Below are 14,336 nucleotides of genomic sequence, written 5' to 3' on the forward strand. Positions count from 1 at the left end.
GGATTGACCCTGCGGCCCCTGCATTGGGAGCGAGAGTCTTAACCACTGGACCCACAGGTGCTCATTTCTGACGTCCCGGTTGACAGGGACTCTGGAACTAGCTGAGGTGCATGGCTGTGTTACCTGCACGGGGGCACAGGTGTGCCGGTGCCCCAGGTGTGTGGTGTGTGCGGCCTCGGGAAGGCGGAGGGCTCGAGGCTGAGTTCCCTCTGTTTCCTGGGGGAGCGCCCCACACGCGCCCAGGAATTGAAGCTTGGAAATGTGGGACCCACCAGGTAGAGCTACGGAGGTGCTTCCAAGACCGTGCCCACCACGTGCCGCACAGGCTGCCCTGTGGCTGCAAGTGTGGGAAGGGGAACAGGATCGCATGAGAAGCAGTGGGGCGGGACGTGGGCTGCTGGGAGGTTGAGATTGGTCCTGACGGGAGGCCCACTCGGAAGCAAAGCTCTGGCCAGGATTCCGCCACGACCAGCTGCCCAGCCAGCTCGGGGGCCCCTTCTGCGGCTCCGTACTCACAGGCCGGCGTCCTCGGTCTCGGGGAGCTTGTCCCCCCGGGCTCTTGGGGGTGGGAATGGCTCAGGTCCACACCCCTGGGTGACAGCTCTCTCCTGCCTGATCCTGAGGACTTGTTCAGCCGCCAATGAAAAGGCCTTAGCTTCTGTCTCGTGTGGTGTTCAGTGGCGGTGCCCAGGCTAGAACACAGAACACACTTCAGTTTTGCTGACCCTCCCTGTGGGCAGGAGGAGAGTCCTTCCTCCCCGAGAGCTTTCTTCTGGAAGCGTCTGGTGCCGCCAGGACCGGGGGACACAGAGATCGGTTTCCAGGAGCAGGCCAGGTGGTAGCCTGGGTGCGGGCTCACCCTGGGCCCGTGGGAGGGGGTGTCCCATCTCCAGTGTGAGCTGAGATCGACTGAGTCTCTCTCCTTCTAGGGAGGGAGGTTTACTGAGGATGAAAGTGTGAATGGTCCCCCGTGCACACCAGGAGGGACTCTGAAAACTCCGGCATTCACGTGTTTCTAAATAAAGACGGCGTTGTCCGTGGCAGCACGTGGATGATCAAGCCATTCTGGGAGGGGGCCGGAGGCGCTGGCCTCTGTGTCTGTCCCTTCCCAGGCTGGAGAGCAGCCCCTCAGACCGTCTAACCTCAGGGATGGAGCTGCCAGGCTTCGGAGAGCTGCAAGAGCGGCCTCAGGGTGGACATGGTGGCCGCCAGCAGTGGGCTCTTGGAGCTGCGGCTCAGAGCAGGGGGCCAGGCTAGGGTCCCCAGGCTCCACCTCTGCCCACCCACCTGCCCCTCCCGCCAGGCTCACCCACAGGGCTCAGCTCCCAGGAGAAATCTGACCTCACCCCAGAGCCAGAGGGGCTGGGGAAGCAGACGTTTTCAAAGCTGTGTGTGCTGGGGCAGGGCTGCTGCTTGAGATAAATGGAGCTGCTGGCGAGGCGGCCGGTGAGGGAGATTCTCCTTCCTCCACGCCCTTGAACGCGTTGTGGAAGCAACCGGAATTCTCCCGGCTCATTTTACGGGGGAGGGTGGAGAGAAAGAAGGAGGGGAGAGTGGTCAGTCGACCTGGGAGCCGGGAGAGGAAGTTTCAGCTGCCGCCTCTGCCCCCCACCCCACTGGGAGCCAGGACTGCAGCTGCTGCTGGCGGGGAGAAGGGTGTTTTCCCAGGGCAGGGGGCTGCATCTTCGTGGGAAAGCAGAGAGCAGGCAAAACGCAGCTGGATGGGCTGGGCTCCCACGACGCTCAGACCCTTCCTGAGCGTGGGCTGAAGGACCCAGCGGCCCCGCGAGGTGACCCGGACCTCGTGAGTCTGCTCCCTCCAGCGGGGAGACATCTCAGGAGACCCTGAAGAGCCCAGTCCATGCCTCGCCCTAGATTGAGGCTTGGAATGATGTGGCCCCAGCTCCCGGTCAGGAGGAATGGGAAGGTGGGTCCCCGCAAGTGACCCTGGAGGGGGTGGGCAGAAGCAGACACAGGCCGGCTCCGGAAGATCAGGGAGAAAGCAGTGCGACTGTTCTGACAGACCCAGTAGAAGGGTTTGATAAAGTGCAGCACCCAGCTGCAAATTTAAAAACCCGGCCACTTAGCAAATTTGGAGTACGGATGCCCTGTTCCACCTGATCAAGGGAACCTTCCAGAATCCTGCGGCGAATGTGGTTTGCGATGACAGACCAAGCGTTTCTCTTCAAGAAAGAACACAAGAGAAGGATGCTAATGTCGCTACTCCCCCTCGGCAGTGTGTGGAGGATCCCCCCAGCACAAGAACACAGGAGGAGTCGCTTGGAAGTACGAAGATCGGAAAGGAAGAGACAGAACCGCCCTCCCGTGGACACTAAAGGAATTGCAGTGAGTCGCTGGCACAAGGTGGATATGAAGAAATCCACGGTGTTCCTATCCACCCCTTCTCACTGGTGACCCACGGGCAGGGACGCAATACACGCAAATGCCTCTCGTGAGGGTAGCACGCATTTCCAATGCTTGGCATGAGGAGTGAGTGTGTCAAAAGTTGTGCAAAACCTTTCAGAGAAAATGACACCACAAAGACGTTTCTAAAAGCCGTAGGTAAGTGGAGAACTGTACTATGTCCACGTAGAAGAAGATTCAGTGTCAAAGAGGTGTTGATTCTCTCTCGGTCAATCCATAAGTTCAGTGTGATTTCAACCAAAGTCCAACCAGGTTTTCATTGCTCTGGACAAATTAACAAAGAGAAATAAATGGCCAAGAGAGGCAAAACTTGAAGAACAACAAGGCGGAGGAAAAGGGCTTCAGGGCGGAGATTAACCAAGAGGCCAGCACCAGGGAACAGGCAGCTGAGAGTCTGCGGACACGAGAGGCCAGGGTGGACCAGGCCAACCTGGCCGAGCAGCAGAGGACGGCATGCTCAGCCAGCTTCCCCGCGAGAAGCACGTCGGTGAGATGTTCAGAAGGAAACCTGGGAGGAAGTCTTCATGCGTTAGGAAAGCATTTCTTCAGTAAGAAGCAAAAACATCCTGGGAAAAAAGAGATACATTGGTTACATTACACCATCAACAAAGGATACTGACCAGAGTGTGTAATGGGCTCCCTCTAAGCAATGAAGGGTGACCGACGCGGGAGAGACAGAGGGTGGAAGAAGGGTCAGATGAGCGCGGTGCACAGACCTGGCCCGCGATCCGCTCGTCAAAGACGAGCTCATGTGTCAGGGAAACGCATGTGTGTGTCAGGGAACCGCAAGGCAGGGCAACAGTAAGCTCTCCTGCCGGCCCCGCAGAGTGGCCGTCGGCGAGGTGAGGCGCCGGGGGTGGTCATCTTACGTGGTCTGGGTGCTGCTCCAAGAGCGGTTCATTACCTCTCAGCAGTGAGTCGGGGGCCTCCGCTCCCCAGGTCACCCCCTGCCACCCCTGCTAGAAGATGTCTGCGCAGGTGGGCCTCAGACGTGCACGAGGGTGTCCGAGGTAGCACTTTCTGGAGAAACAGGCTGTTTATTCTCCGTTGAGGGGTGGGGTGGGGGTGAGTGTGCGACGTGCTGTTTTCCTGCATAGGGGATTCAGCGCGAACAAATGCAGACACACTCGCCCAGCGTGTAAGCTTGGAGGAAGCAGCGTTGATTGAAAGAGAAAGTGCAAAAGGGCGCGAGCAGTGTGATGCCCTTTCTGTTTTTCAAGACACGCGCAGCCGCGATGGTGACGACGGGCACACGCTCGTGTCGGGGAGGGGCGGGACCTCGGAGCACTGGGGGGGGGGGTCAGCGCTGCAGCAGACAGAGCGGGCTCGGGGGGCGGTGGCAGACGAGCTGGCTGTGAGAGCGCCAGGCCTGGGGATAGAGGTGCAGGGGAGGGCAGGTGTCTGGAGCTCAGACAGCACACGGCAGGCCCGGACTGGGAAGAATCGTGAAGCAGCCCAGCGCTTCCGCGGAGCAGGCATCGCAGCCCTGGGGAGGAAAGGTGGAAGCCGGGCGGGCGGCCGGCAGTCAGGCCCGCGGCCTCGGGTTTGCTGGGAGCTGCGTGGCCTCAGGTCTCACTTGGAGGAACTGGACGCTGCGCCCTGTGGCCTCTTGGCCCCTCTATGTTCCCCTCACGTTCTGTCCTGAATGCTCAGCCGTGGTTTCCAGGATCTCCAAGAGCCCGGGGGATCTCCAAGAGCCCAGGTTGAAGCCAGCAACCAAACTTCAGCTCCTCAAAGAAAGACGGTCATTTTCTTATTCATGTATTCCTTTACTTTCCAAATTCACTATAATTAGCACATTTTACTTTCAGGATTAGAAAAACAGGTGCTATTTAAATAAACAAACTTCTTTTGAAGTTTCCTAAATTCATCCGTCCTCAGTAACGCTTTCCTCGCCCCGCAGTCAGCGTGGGCTCTTTGGAGAGGCCATTGGTTCCTCGCCCCTGATTTCGGGGGGACTGTGGGCAGGGCGCGAATTCGCAGCGTGACATAAAACGCGTGTGTATAGGTGTGTTTGAAAATGAAAGCCAATATTTTCTGAATCCAAAAACAAACGTATATTCACATTACAAGGTACATACAATTCGGGAAGGTACAGTCCAAAAGTCAGCTCCCCTGAGATCAGCTCCCCTGAGATCAGCTCCCCTGAGATCAGGTCCCCTGACCCCTGGAGAGACATGTCCTGCTTTGGCGCGCACTTTCAGGCCTTTTATGCTTCTGTGACCTCAACACACGCAAATATGTATATATATACACACGTTTCCCCCGTTTTTATTGTGCTAAAATGCATAGAATATTAAATTACCATCGTAACCACTTCATTTATTTTCCGGCCACACCACATGGCTTGTAGGATCTTAGTTTCCTGGCCAGGGATCAGACCCCAGCAATGAAAGCACCCCGTCCTAACCGCTGGCCCGCCGGGGAAGTGTGCAGTCCGGTGGTAACACACGCCCATGTTGCTGTGCAAGTCACCACCCCCATCTGCACGGCCCTTTGCATCTCTCAAGATGAAAGCCACTCCCTCTAAACAGTAGCTCCTCCCCCGCCCCCTCCCAGCCCCTGGAGGCCCATGGACTTGCTCTCTGAGCCTGGCTGCCTTTAGGGACCTCATACGAGTGAGAGTCTGTGATGTGTCTTTTTGGGTTTGGATGGTCTCACATAGCCTCGTGTCCTCAAGGTTCATCTGCGTTGTAGCATACTGTGGAATTTCCTTCCTTTTGAAGCTGGAATAATATTCAGTTGTGTGTACACATCACCTTTTGCTCATGCACTCATCCGTCCGGGGGCATTTCCACCTTTTCGCTCTTGTGAACTGTGCTGCTCTGAACACAGAGACACAGTATCTCCAGACCTCGCATTCAGTTCATTTGGGTGTATACCTAGAGACGGAATTGCTGGATCACGTGGTAATTCTACTTCTTTGAGGAACCATCACGCTGTGTTCCAGCTACTGAGTCATCTTACATTCTTGCCACGAGTGCTCAGGGGTTCCAGTTTCACCACATCCTCGCCAGCATTTGTTTATTGCTTCATTTTTTAAATAGTATCCATCCTTATGGATGTGGGGTGATATCTTGGGTTTCGCTGATAGCTCAGTTGGTAAAGAATCCACCTGCAAAGCAGGATAACCCAGTTTGACTCCCGGGTCAGGAAGATCCGCTGGAGAAAGGATAGGCTACCCACTCCAGTATTCTTGGCCTTCCCTTGTGGCTCAGCTGGTGAAGAATCCGCCTGCATCAGGAGACCGGGATTCGATCCCTGGATTAGGAAGATCCCCTGGAGAAGTAAAGGCTAGCCAGTCCAGTATTCTGACCTGGAGAATTTCCTGGACTGTATTAGCCCAAGGAGTCACATAGAGCCAAACATGACTGAGCGGCTTTCCCTTCCCCTGACAATCAGTGGCGCCGAGCGTCCTTCCACGGGCTTATTGGCTGTCTGTCCACCTTTAGAGAAATGCCTGTGTAAGCCCTTTCCCATTCTTTCTTAACTTTTTTATTTTTAATTTTTTTATCTTTTAAATTATGAGCGTATAGTAACACATTTACAGGAGACTTTGAAAATACAGAACAAAGTTACATGTAGCTCCGCTGTACATTACAACTGTTTAAGTAGATGAACTAAGATTTTCAGTTGGAACTTCAATATCAAACTCTCAAAAGTTAACAGAATGAATAGGCAGAAAAGTAGGAGGACAGGACAGAGCCGATGAGCACTGTGGGCCAACTCGGCGTGATTAAGACTTACACGAGTTCACGAAACAGCAGGGTACAAGTCCCATTCAAGCTCCCACGGACGGTAGGCCTCCGTCCACTTTTCAGTCTGGCTGTTTCTTGCTGTTGAGTTTCAGGAGTTCTCCGTAGTCCAGATCCTAGCCCTTCATCAGATGCAGGACTCCCCGATGTGTCCTTCCATTCTGGGGGCTTCCTTTTCACTCTGTGCATGGTGTCATTTGACGCACAAATTGTAAAAAAGGTTCACGAAGTCCAATTTGTCTGTCTTTCCTTCTGTTGCCTGATGGCCAAGAAATCACTTTTAAGTTCAACGCTGTGAAGCTTTTTGTCCTGTATTTTCTTCTAAAGGTTGTATTGTTTTAGATCCTATGTTTAGGTCCTTCCTTCATTTTGAGTCGATCTTTGCATGTGGTGTGAGGTGAGGTCCAACTTCATTCTCTCCCAGGTGGATACTCGGATTTTCTGGCACTATTTGTTGAAAAGACTGTCCTCTCTCTAATGGATGGTCCTGGCACCCTTGTCAAAAATGGCTTGAACATGTGTGCGAGCTCTCCGTTCTATTTCTCAGCTCTCCGTTCTATTCCATTGCTCTGTGCGTCTGTGCTTAATGCACATGCTTATTTTTAACAATAGAAGCGTGAGCGTACTGTACACACTTTGCACAGCCGGCTTGTAACACTCAGCGGCGCGTTGTCCCCCGCCTCGCCGTCGGTACAGAGCCTCAGGCCTGCTGCGTGGTGCCGCTGCGCCGCGGCCCGTGCTCACCCGTGCTTCGTGTAACTCATCTGCCGTTGGGCTTTCAGGAAGATCCGCTGGAGGAGGAAACGGCACCCACTCCAGTGTTCTTGCCTAGAGAATTCCATGGACAGAGGAGCCTAACGGGCTACAGTCCACAGGGGCACAAAGAGGCAGACACGACTCAGCGACGGGGCACAGACGCCCAGGAGGCTTCCGCTGAGGAGGTTTCTCTGGTGTGTTACGGCAATGTTGTCATGATCATCCCTAATTGGGTTCTATTTACAGTGCCTGGCACAGGCTAAGTGCTGTGAAAGTATTTGTTACATAAAATCTATAGAAGTACCGTTACTATTTCCTCAGGATGCATTCTTCGAAGTCCCGTTTCCCAGTTAGAGCACATGGGGTCTGCCTCCCACCTGGAAGGACGCCGCCCTGAGCTGGGCCTGAGCAGACCCCACAGAGCGGGCGATCCTGCGTCCGAGCCCCGTGTGCCCCTCGGCAGGGCGTGGGGTCTGGGTCTTGGCCCCAGAGCCGCCCTCCTCTCTCCAGGCCCACCTTGGATCATGGCCCCAGCACTTGCCAGCGGGGTGACCTGGGCAAATTACCTGACTTCTTGGCGGCTTGGTTTCCCGCCTGGACTCCAGCACGGCCGCAGGATCTGTCCGGCAGGGCAGCGTGTGACGCCCCCGGCAGCCCAGTCCCGCCTCCTTGATCAGTCGGAGCAGCTGGACTCCGAGTACCCTGAAGCTCGGACAGCCCTGAGGCCCTGCCTGTTCTAAGCACCACCTTGCTTCCATTGGGTTCGTGACAGGACAGGGCCAGGCTGAGAGAGGGCAAGCCGTGTGCTCATCCGTTGCCCGGGTGGGCCTGGCTGCATTGTATTCATCTCTATGTCTCCATTCTTCAGAGCTGAATGGATCCTAATGCCTTCTATCACCTCACCATGAACACCCTCAAGCTGGAAGTTCACTCATATCCTGTTATTATTTAGTTGCGAAGTTGTGTCCAACTCTCATGACCCCATGGACTGGAGTCTTCCAGGCTCCTCTGTCCGTGGGATTTCTCCGGCAAGAATGCTGGAGTGGGTGCCGTTTCCTTCCCCATTTATATTACTGGCATTACAGCTGCATGGAATCTAGGGGAGGTTCTCTAAAGGTAAGGGGGCCGGGCGCTGTCCTGGAGCGCTGGACACGGAGGGGAGCGCTGTGGCAGGAGCTGTTCCCGGGAGGATGTGGCCAGACACACCGAGTCTAGGGTTCCTGCTGCGTGAACACAGAGAAGCCGCCGGCAGGCCAGGCAGCGCTTCCCCACCACCTCCTCCCCACGGCCTCTGAATGGAGCGGCCGTTTGCCTGGAGCATCTCTGAGCTGCTCCGGATTGCTCGCGATCCTGCTTGGAAATGGCAGGAGCTGGTCCCTCCCCCTGGATGTAGTCACCGCATGGTAAATTCCATCTGAAAAGAGGAGCCGTGCTTTGCTGAGTCACAGAACCCGGGAAGCCGATTGCACAGGCGGCAGAGAGCATCCCGGGGTCAGAGGAAGGCGGAGGAGAGGCCGCGGACCGGAGGGGCTCGGCTGTAAGTGCTTTGCTTTGAGCGCTGCGGGGGCTTTGCCGTGTTCAGGTGGGGCTGAGGGCTTTCTGCACGGGTCTCCCGTGTGAGCTGGCTCCTGTGTTCAGCGTGCACACGGATGTAGCTGGAAAGTTCACGGGGGGCAGGGGCCAGATAAGTCTTACGTGCGCAAAGGGCATCACAGAGGACGAGGGCCCCACCTGCCCTCTACTCGCTCTGCTCCTGCGGCATCTGGGGGATGGCTGGGCCTGGGGCGCCGGCTGTCGGATCCCTGCTCAGAGCCGCCGGTCTCCCAGCGGCCATGGGGGTGTGGGGGGGGGGGGTAGGGGCAGCCATGGTGGTGGAGGGGGTGGGGGCTGTGCGTCTCCGCGCCGGGTGTGGCGAGCACCCAGCTCCCTCGTCCTGGGGGTGGGGTGGCCTGAGGGGGGCTCCTGGGCCAGGTTTGTTTTTTTTTTTAATAACAGGCATGCTTATGGCTCCCCCCTTGCCATCTGTCTGCCCTGTGGAGGGATGGGGTCTTCTCTTTAAAACTTAATCAAGAATCACAGACATCCTTTCTCCTGCAAGGGGCTCAATGTGTTTGGGGGTGACAGCAGCTTATTACCTGATTTCCAGCACTTTTCCTTGAAAGAAGCGGGTGTTGTTATGCGTGCCTTGGTCCCTCCAGTGCAGAGAACATCAGTAGTTGAGTGGAGCTGGTCGGGCTCGGTGGAAAGGCCGTCAGAGGCCAAACGTAAATGGTTCTGACACGTGTTGGATTGTGAGTGGGCTCGCCGTGAAGCTGTGTACGTGGACTGCAGCTGCAAACACTATTGCCTTTGACTCTGCCGTTCATGCAAAGCTCAGGTCCGAGCTGCAGATTTGAGGATGCTCGAGGTGGTGCTGGGCCTTTGCCCAGATGTGCTCAGTGCTTTCCGAGTAAAGCCAGCCACGGCGAGACTTCAGCTCGTTTCGACGGCACCACTGACCCGGGGTCAGCCTCTGAGCTGCCCTGGGGTTTTAGAAAGTCGGTAACACCTGCCTGGTAGAGGTCAAGGACCACGTGGGCCGGTGCAGGCATGTCCAAGCCCTCCGTCCTCGGCTCTGGGAGGACTTGACGGCTTGCTTATGAAATCCAAATGCCGCACACGTCACACTGGGTCCTGTCCCCATGCAGACGGTGGTGGGCAGACCCACCACCTGGAGACCTTGCCTGACAATGTGGGACCACCGGGCGCAGCCCAGTGGTAGGGGGTAGGATGAGCTCTGCATCAGCCCCAGACCAGGGACCCCTGCCCTGAGACGAGCAGAGAGCCTGCACGTGCCCTCGCCGCTGATCGGACTGTGGGCTTCCGTTCAGAGCGGTCCCACCCCGTGCGGGTTTTCACTGCTCTTTAGACTTCCCAGCTGCTGCTGGTGGTCAGCGAGCCACCTGCCCATGCAGGGTATGTGAGAGACTCAGGTTCAGTTCCTGGGTCCGGAAGATCCCCTGGAGGAGGCCATGGCAACCCACTCCAGTGTTCCTGCCTGGAGAATCCCGTGGACAGAGGAGCCTGGTGGGCGACAGTCCGTGGGGCTGTGAGGAGCCAGACAGGACTGAGCACACAGCAGAGTTCCTTAGTTTCCGACAATCGAGCCAGGCATAGAGCAGGTGGTGCTGCCAATTCTCCACTCGGACGCCGAGGCGGCCCTCTTCAGTAAGGGACTGAAAAGCCCGGGCCTCAGATCACAGCAACAGGTTGCCGCTTAGAGGATGTCACCCCGTCTTCCTCCCTGAGCCTGCGGGGTGCGGTTCCTGGCTCAGAGGCACTGGCGGTGGTCCCTAGCCCACGACAAGCTGTGCTCCAGAGCCCGGGCCGGGGGCTGCCCTGCACCGCCCTCCCAAGGCCGTGGTGCTGGGCTGGCGCTTGCTGTCCCTTTGACACCTCAGGAAGAGGCCACCTCGGGTGGCGTGGCTAACAGGTGGGGAGAGGCTGTGGTGACCCACACCAGGGCAGCAAGCAGGGGGTCGAGGACGGGGTCGAAGGCAGCCTGGCCTCAGAGTGGAGCCAGGCCCACACCTGGGGAGGGAAGGCATTCCACGCTGGGGACTCTGTCCCAGGCAGCCTGGAGGCTGGGACTCGGCTGGAAGGTCTTGAAGGCTCAAGGCCAAGAGACCCTGTGGGTCCCGGGGACCACGTGCTCTGCGGCTGGCGGCTCTGACGTTGGAGCTGTGCTCTGCTCCCTGCTGGGCGAGTGCGGCCCCACGGTCGGGTGCCTCTGCCCTCTGCCAGGGCTCTGCCAGTGGGTGCTGGGCTGGCCCACTGTGGCTTTGGCTTCGAAGAGCCGCCTGGGTCTTCCTGCATGTGGAGAGCTCTATGCGAGTGCAGCGGTGGTGGAGCTGAGGGGACGTGGCCCGGGAGGAGGCTGGGCAGCGCCCCCAGAAGACTCTCCCACAGGCGCCCCCAACGTCCACTGCTGGATGTCGCCTGAGCTCCCGCGCCCTCTTGGGTTACAGGGCGACTGGGAACAGGAAGGGCCTCGGACCCACACTGAGGTCCCCCAGACTGACCTTTCTGCGGCTCCTGCACCGTTTGGAGGTGGACCGTGTGCAGGAAGGGTTGCGCTATTCCTAAAGCACCGAGGGGCGTTTGCCAGGGTCTCGCACATTCAGTCTGAGGCTCGTCTGAGGGCAGGCCCCAGCGTGGCAGCTGATACACGCGTCTCAGGGTTTTATTAAATAGCAGCCATGACTGTGTCCTGCTCTGGTCTCAGGGTGGGGCAGAGGCAAAACCCAAGGCTGGAAGGACCTTCCGAGGCGTTTAGCAGATGTGGGGCTGGGGGGCGGGGGTGGAATCTGGGGGCTCCTCCGAGCCCATCGCTCCACTTCTCCCCGCGGCAAGTGCTTCCTGAGACCCTTACGCGCGAGTGTCCATGGGGTCAGGCCTGGCGGGACGCCGGGTGGGGTGGCCCCCGCCTGTCTGACCCAGTTGCAGAGCCCAGAGTGGCTGAGCCCGAGTGCACGCCCGCCAGCACCTGCGGGAGGCCCCGGCTCCATCGCCCGCCGCTCCGTGGGGGCGGGCGTGTGGTGCTGGCCCTCACCTGCGAGTCCCTGAGGAGAGGAGGCCCACGTCTTCTCATTTGCTTATTTGCTATCTGTTCACTCGCTTTGGTGAAAGTGAAAAGTGAAAGTGAAAGTCGCTTAGTCATGTCTGACTCTTTGTGACCCCATGGACAATATGGTCCATGGAATTCTCCAGGGCAAAATACTGAAGTGGGTAGCCTTTCCCTTCTCCAGGGGATCTTTCCAAACCCAGGGATCGAACCCAGGTCTCCTGCATTGCAGGCGGAGTCTTTACCAGCTGAGCCACCAGGGAAGCCCAAGAATACTGGAGTGGGCGGCCTATCCCTTCTCCAGGGGATCTTACCCGCCCAGGAATCGGCCCTGGGCCTCCTGCATTGGAGGTGGATTCTTTACCAACTGAGCTATCAGGGAAGCGCTTTGGTGACAAGTGTTTAAAATCTTTTGCTAGTTTTTAAATTGGATGAGTTGTCTTCTTCTTAATGAATTTTGAGACGTAATATATATATATATGCTGGAGACAGACCTTTATCAGATGTGTATTTTGTAACTATGTTCTCCCAGCCTTGGCTTGTCTTCTCATTTTCTTAACCATACCTTTCAAAGACTAATTTTACATTTTTATGAAGTCTAATTTGTCAACATTTTCTTATATGACATTTGTGCCTTTTTTTGCTCTCTAAGAATGTTTTTTTCTAATCCGAGATCATGGAAATTTTTGTCTTTTTTCAGCTGGAAATTCTGTGGTTCTAGTTTCACATTAGTTCCATGATTTATTTCTACTGGGTTTCCAGACATGAACTGAGCTGTGGGGCTGTGGGTTTTCTTTTTCCCTTTTTTGTTTGTTTCAGCATATAGATGCATAACTGTTACAGCACCATTTGTTGACAAGACTGTCTTTTCTCCACCGAATTTTCTTGTGCCTTTTGTCAAGTATTACTTGTCCAGATAACACATGGGGCTCTTTTTTGGTTCTGCTTCACTGATCCGTGTGTCTTTGCGTTGTACATTACTTACACATCACTTAATATTATATGTATACGTATTTACATATATGGGCCCTCCCAGATGGCTCTAGGGGTAAAGAACCCGCCCGCCAAAGCAGAAGATGCAAGAGACTTGGGTTCAATCCCTGGGTCAGGAAGGTCCCATGGAGGAGGGCATGGCGACCCACTCCAGTGTTCTTGCCTGGAGCATCCCATGGACAGAGGAGCCTTTCGGGCTACAGTACAAAAGGTTGCAAAGGACACAGACTGAGCAAGCGGCATATACACTAACACCATATATTATGCATGTATTACTGTAGCTTTATCGCAGCCTGGGAGTCCTGGTGATAATTTCCAACTCCAAATTTGTTATTTTCCAAAATTGCCTGCCACATTTTCCCGAACTGCAAATGTAGACCCTTTGCTTTTCCACATCTGTTTATAAACAGCGTTTCAGTGTTTACAGAACAAAGTCCGTTGGGATTTTGAGGCTGCATTTGACCTCTATTTCAATTTTGGGGACATTAACATCGTAACAATATGAAGTTTTGTGATCCACAGAGTGTAGCTCTCCATTTAGATCTTCAACTTTCTCTCCTGAACTTCTTGGGGCTTTAAGTGCGTAAATATTGTAGCTATTTTCATCTGATTCCTAAGGTTTCTGTCCGGTAGCTGCAACAATGTAGCGCCTCTAAAGCTAGTTCTGATTGCTCTGTTTGTTGACAGTGGGCTGTTTTCCTCTCTTCTGAGTCACATAATTTCTTGTTGAATGTCAGGCATTGTCTGTGGAAGAGCAGTGGAACCGAGGGAACATGCACGCCAGAAATGGGCACCTGTCTTCGTGGGTTAGTGCGTGGGTTTGAGGGACCCCCGCATGGGGTCAGACATGACTAAGCCACTGAACTGAACTGAACTGAACTGAGCAGCAGGGAAGCGCGTCAGGGTGCGTTACCCCCAGCCATGCTGGCCTCGAGCTGCCGTGCAGTGTGGTGCCCGGGGCCAGGAGGGGTGGTCGCTGTGTGTTCCCGCTCCGCCCTTGGTGTCGGACGCTGAGCCTACTGGCATCTTGAAAGAGTCTCTCTCTGAAGCGGCGCTCCTTGCCCAGCCCTGGATCGCTGCTGCTTGTACCTGGGCAGGCTTGTTTGGGGGAGGGGGTCTCATTCTTCTGGTCCAGCCTTAGGAGTTCAGGCCCGTGTGCCTGGGGGTTCTCCTCGGCCTTCCCGCCTCCTCCCCATCCCCCAGCCCTGCTGGTATCCCTGCAGGATCCCGACCCCCAGGGCCTCTGTCTCCCTCCCCAAGGCCCTCCACTCCTACCCCAGGGCAGGGGGAAGCAGGGGCTTCCTCCCGCCCTGTCCCCGTGACCCTGAGGACTAGAGGCCTTGCCGGTCTTCTCCCAGGGCCCGAGGCGTTCGCTGTGCCTGTAGAAGTGGCTGAAGGTGGGGCATCCGTCCTGCCCTCCGCCTGCCTCACATCTGGGCCCAGCGACTCCAGGCTGGTGTGCTGGCCCCCATCCAGCCCACAGAGATGCGCTGCTGTTGGAGCTGAGCTCTTCCTCTGAGCTCTCCCCACAGTGAGCCAGCTCAGGCGCCCGGGGCCCCTGGGACCGGCTTGGTTCTTGGGCCCTTTGGTTCTCTCGGAACCTCTTCTTGGGCCCAAAGAAGCACGTAATTTGGCAGATTCTGTGGCCCTTGGCTGTTTTTCACGACAGGAGGGACTTTTCTCACGACTTTCCACATCTTAAGCGGAGGCAATTTTCTCCTATGTTTGAAAAATCACTTTTCATTCCCTTTTTTTGCCAGTTATGTCTTTTGACAGTTGCCTGTTTATCTTGTGAGATCTTAGTG

At 56.1% G+C, this 14,336-nt stretch overlaps 1 protein-coding gene across 19 annotated transcripts in view; it reads left to right on the forward strand.

The window, feature by feature from the left end:
* JAKMIP3 (Janus kinase and microtubule interacting protein 3) overlaps nt 1–14,336 on the forward strand; it is a 94,915-nt gene that overhangs the window by 16,527 nt on the left and 64,052 nt on the right. The window contains exon 1 of one of the 19 annotated variants that reach the window (XM_060404838.1): nt 8,380–8,472. The exons of the other annotated variants lie outside the window; for them this stretch is intronic. The gene's annotated coding sequence lies outside the window, so the exon portion shown is untranslated. Of the gene's footprint in view, nt 1–8,379; nt 8,473–14,336 lie in introns of those variants that run through there. 19 annotated transcript variants of the gene reach the window in all.

The sequence above is a fragment of the Ovis aries genome, chromosome 22 (assembly GCF_016772045.2).
Source record: "Ovis aries strain OAR_USU_Benz2616 breed Rambouillet chromosome 22, ARS-UI_Ramb_v3.0, whole genome shotgun sequence".
In the NCBI taxonomy this organism is placed as follows: Eukaryota; Metazoa; Chordata; class Mammalia; order Artiodactyla; family Bovidae; genus Ovis; species Ovis aries.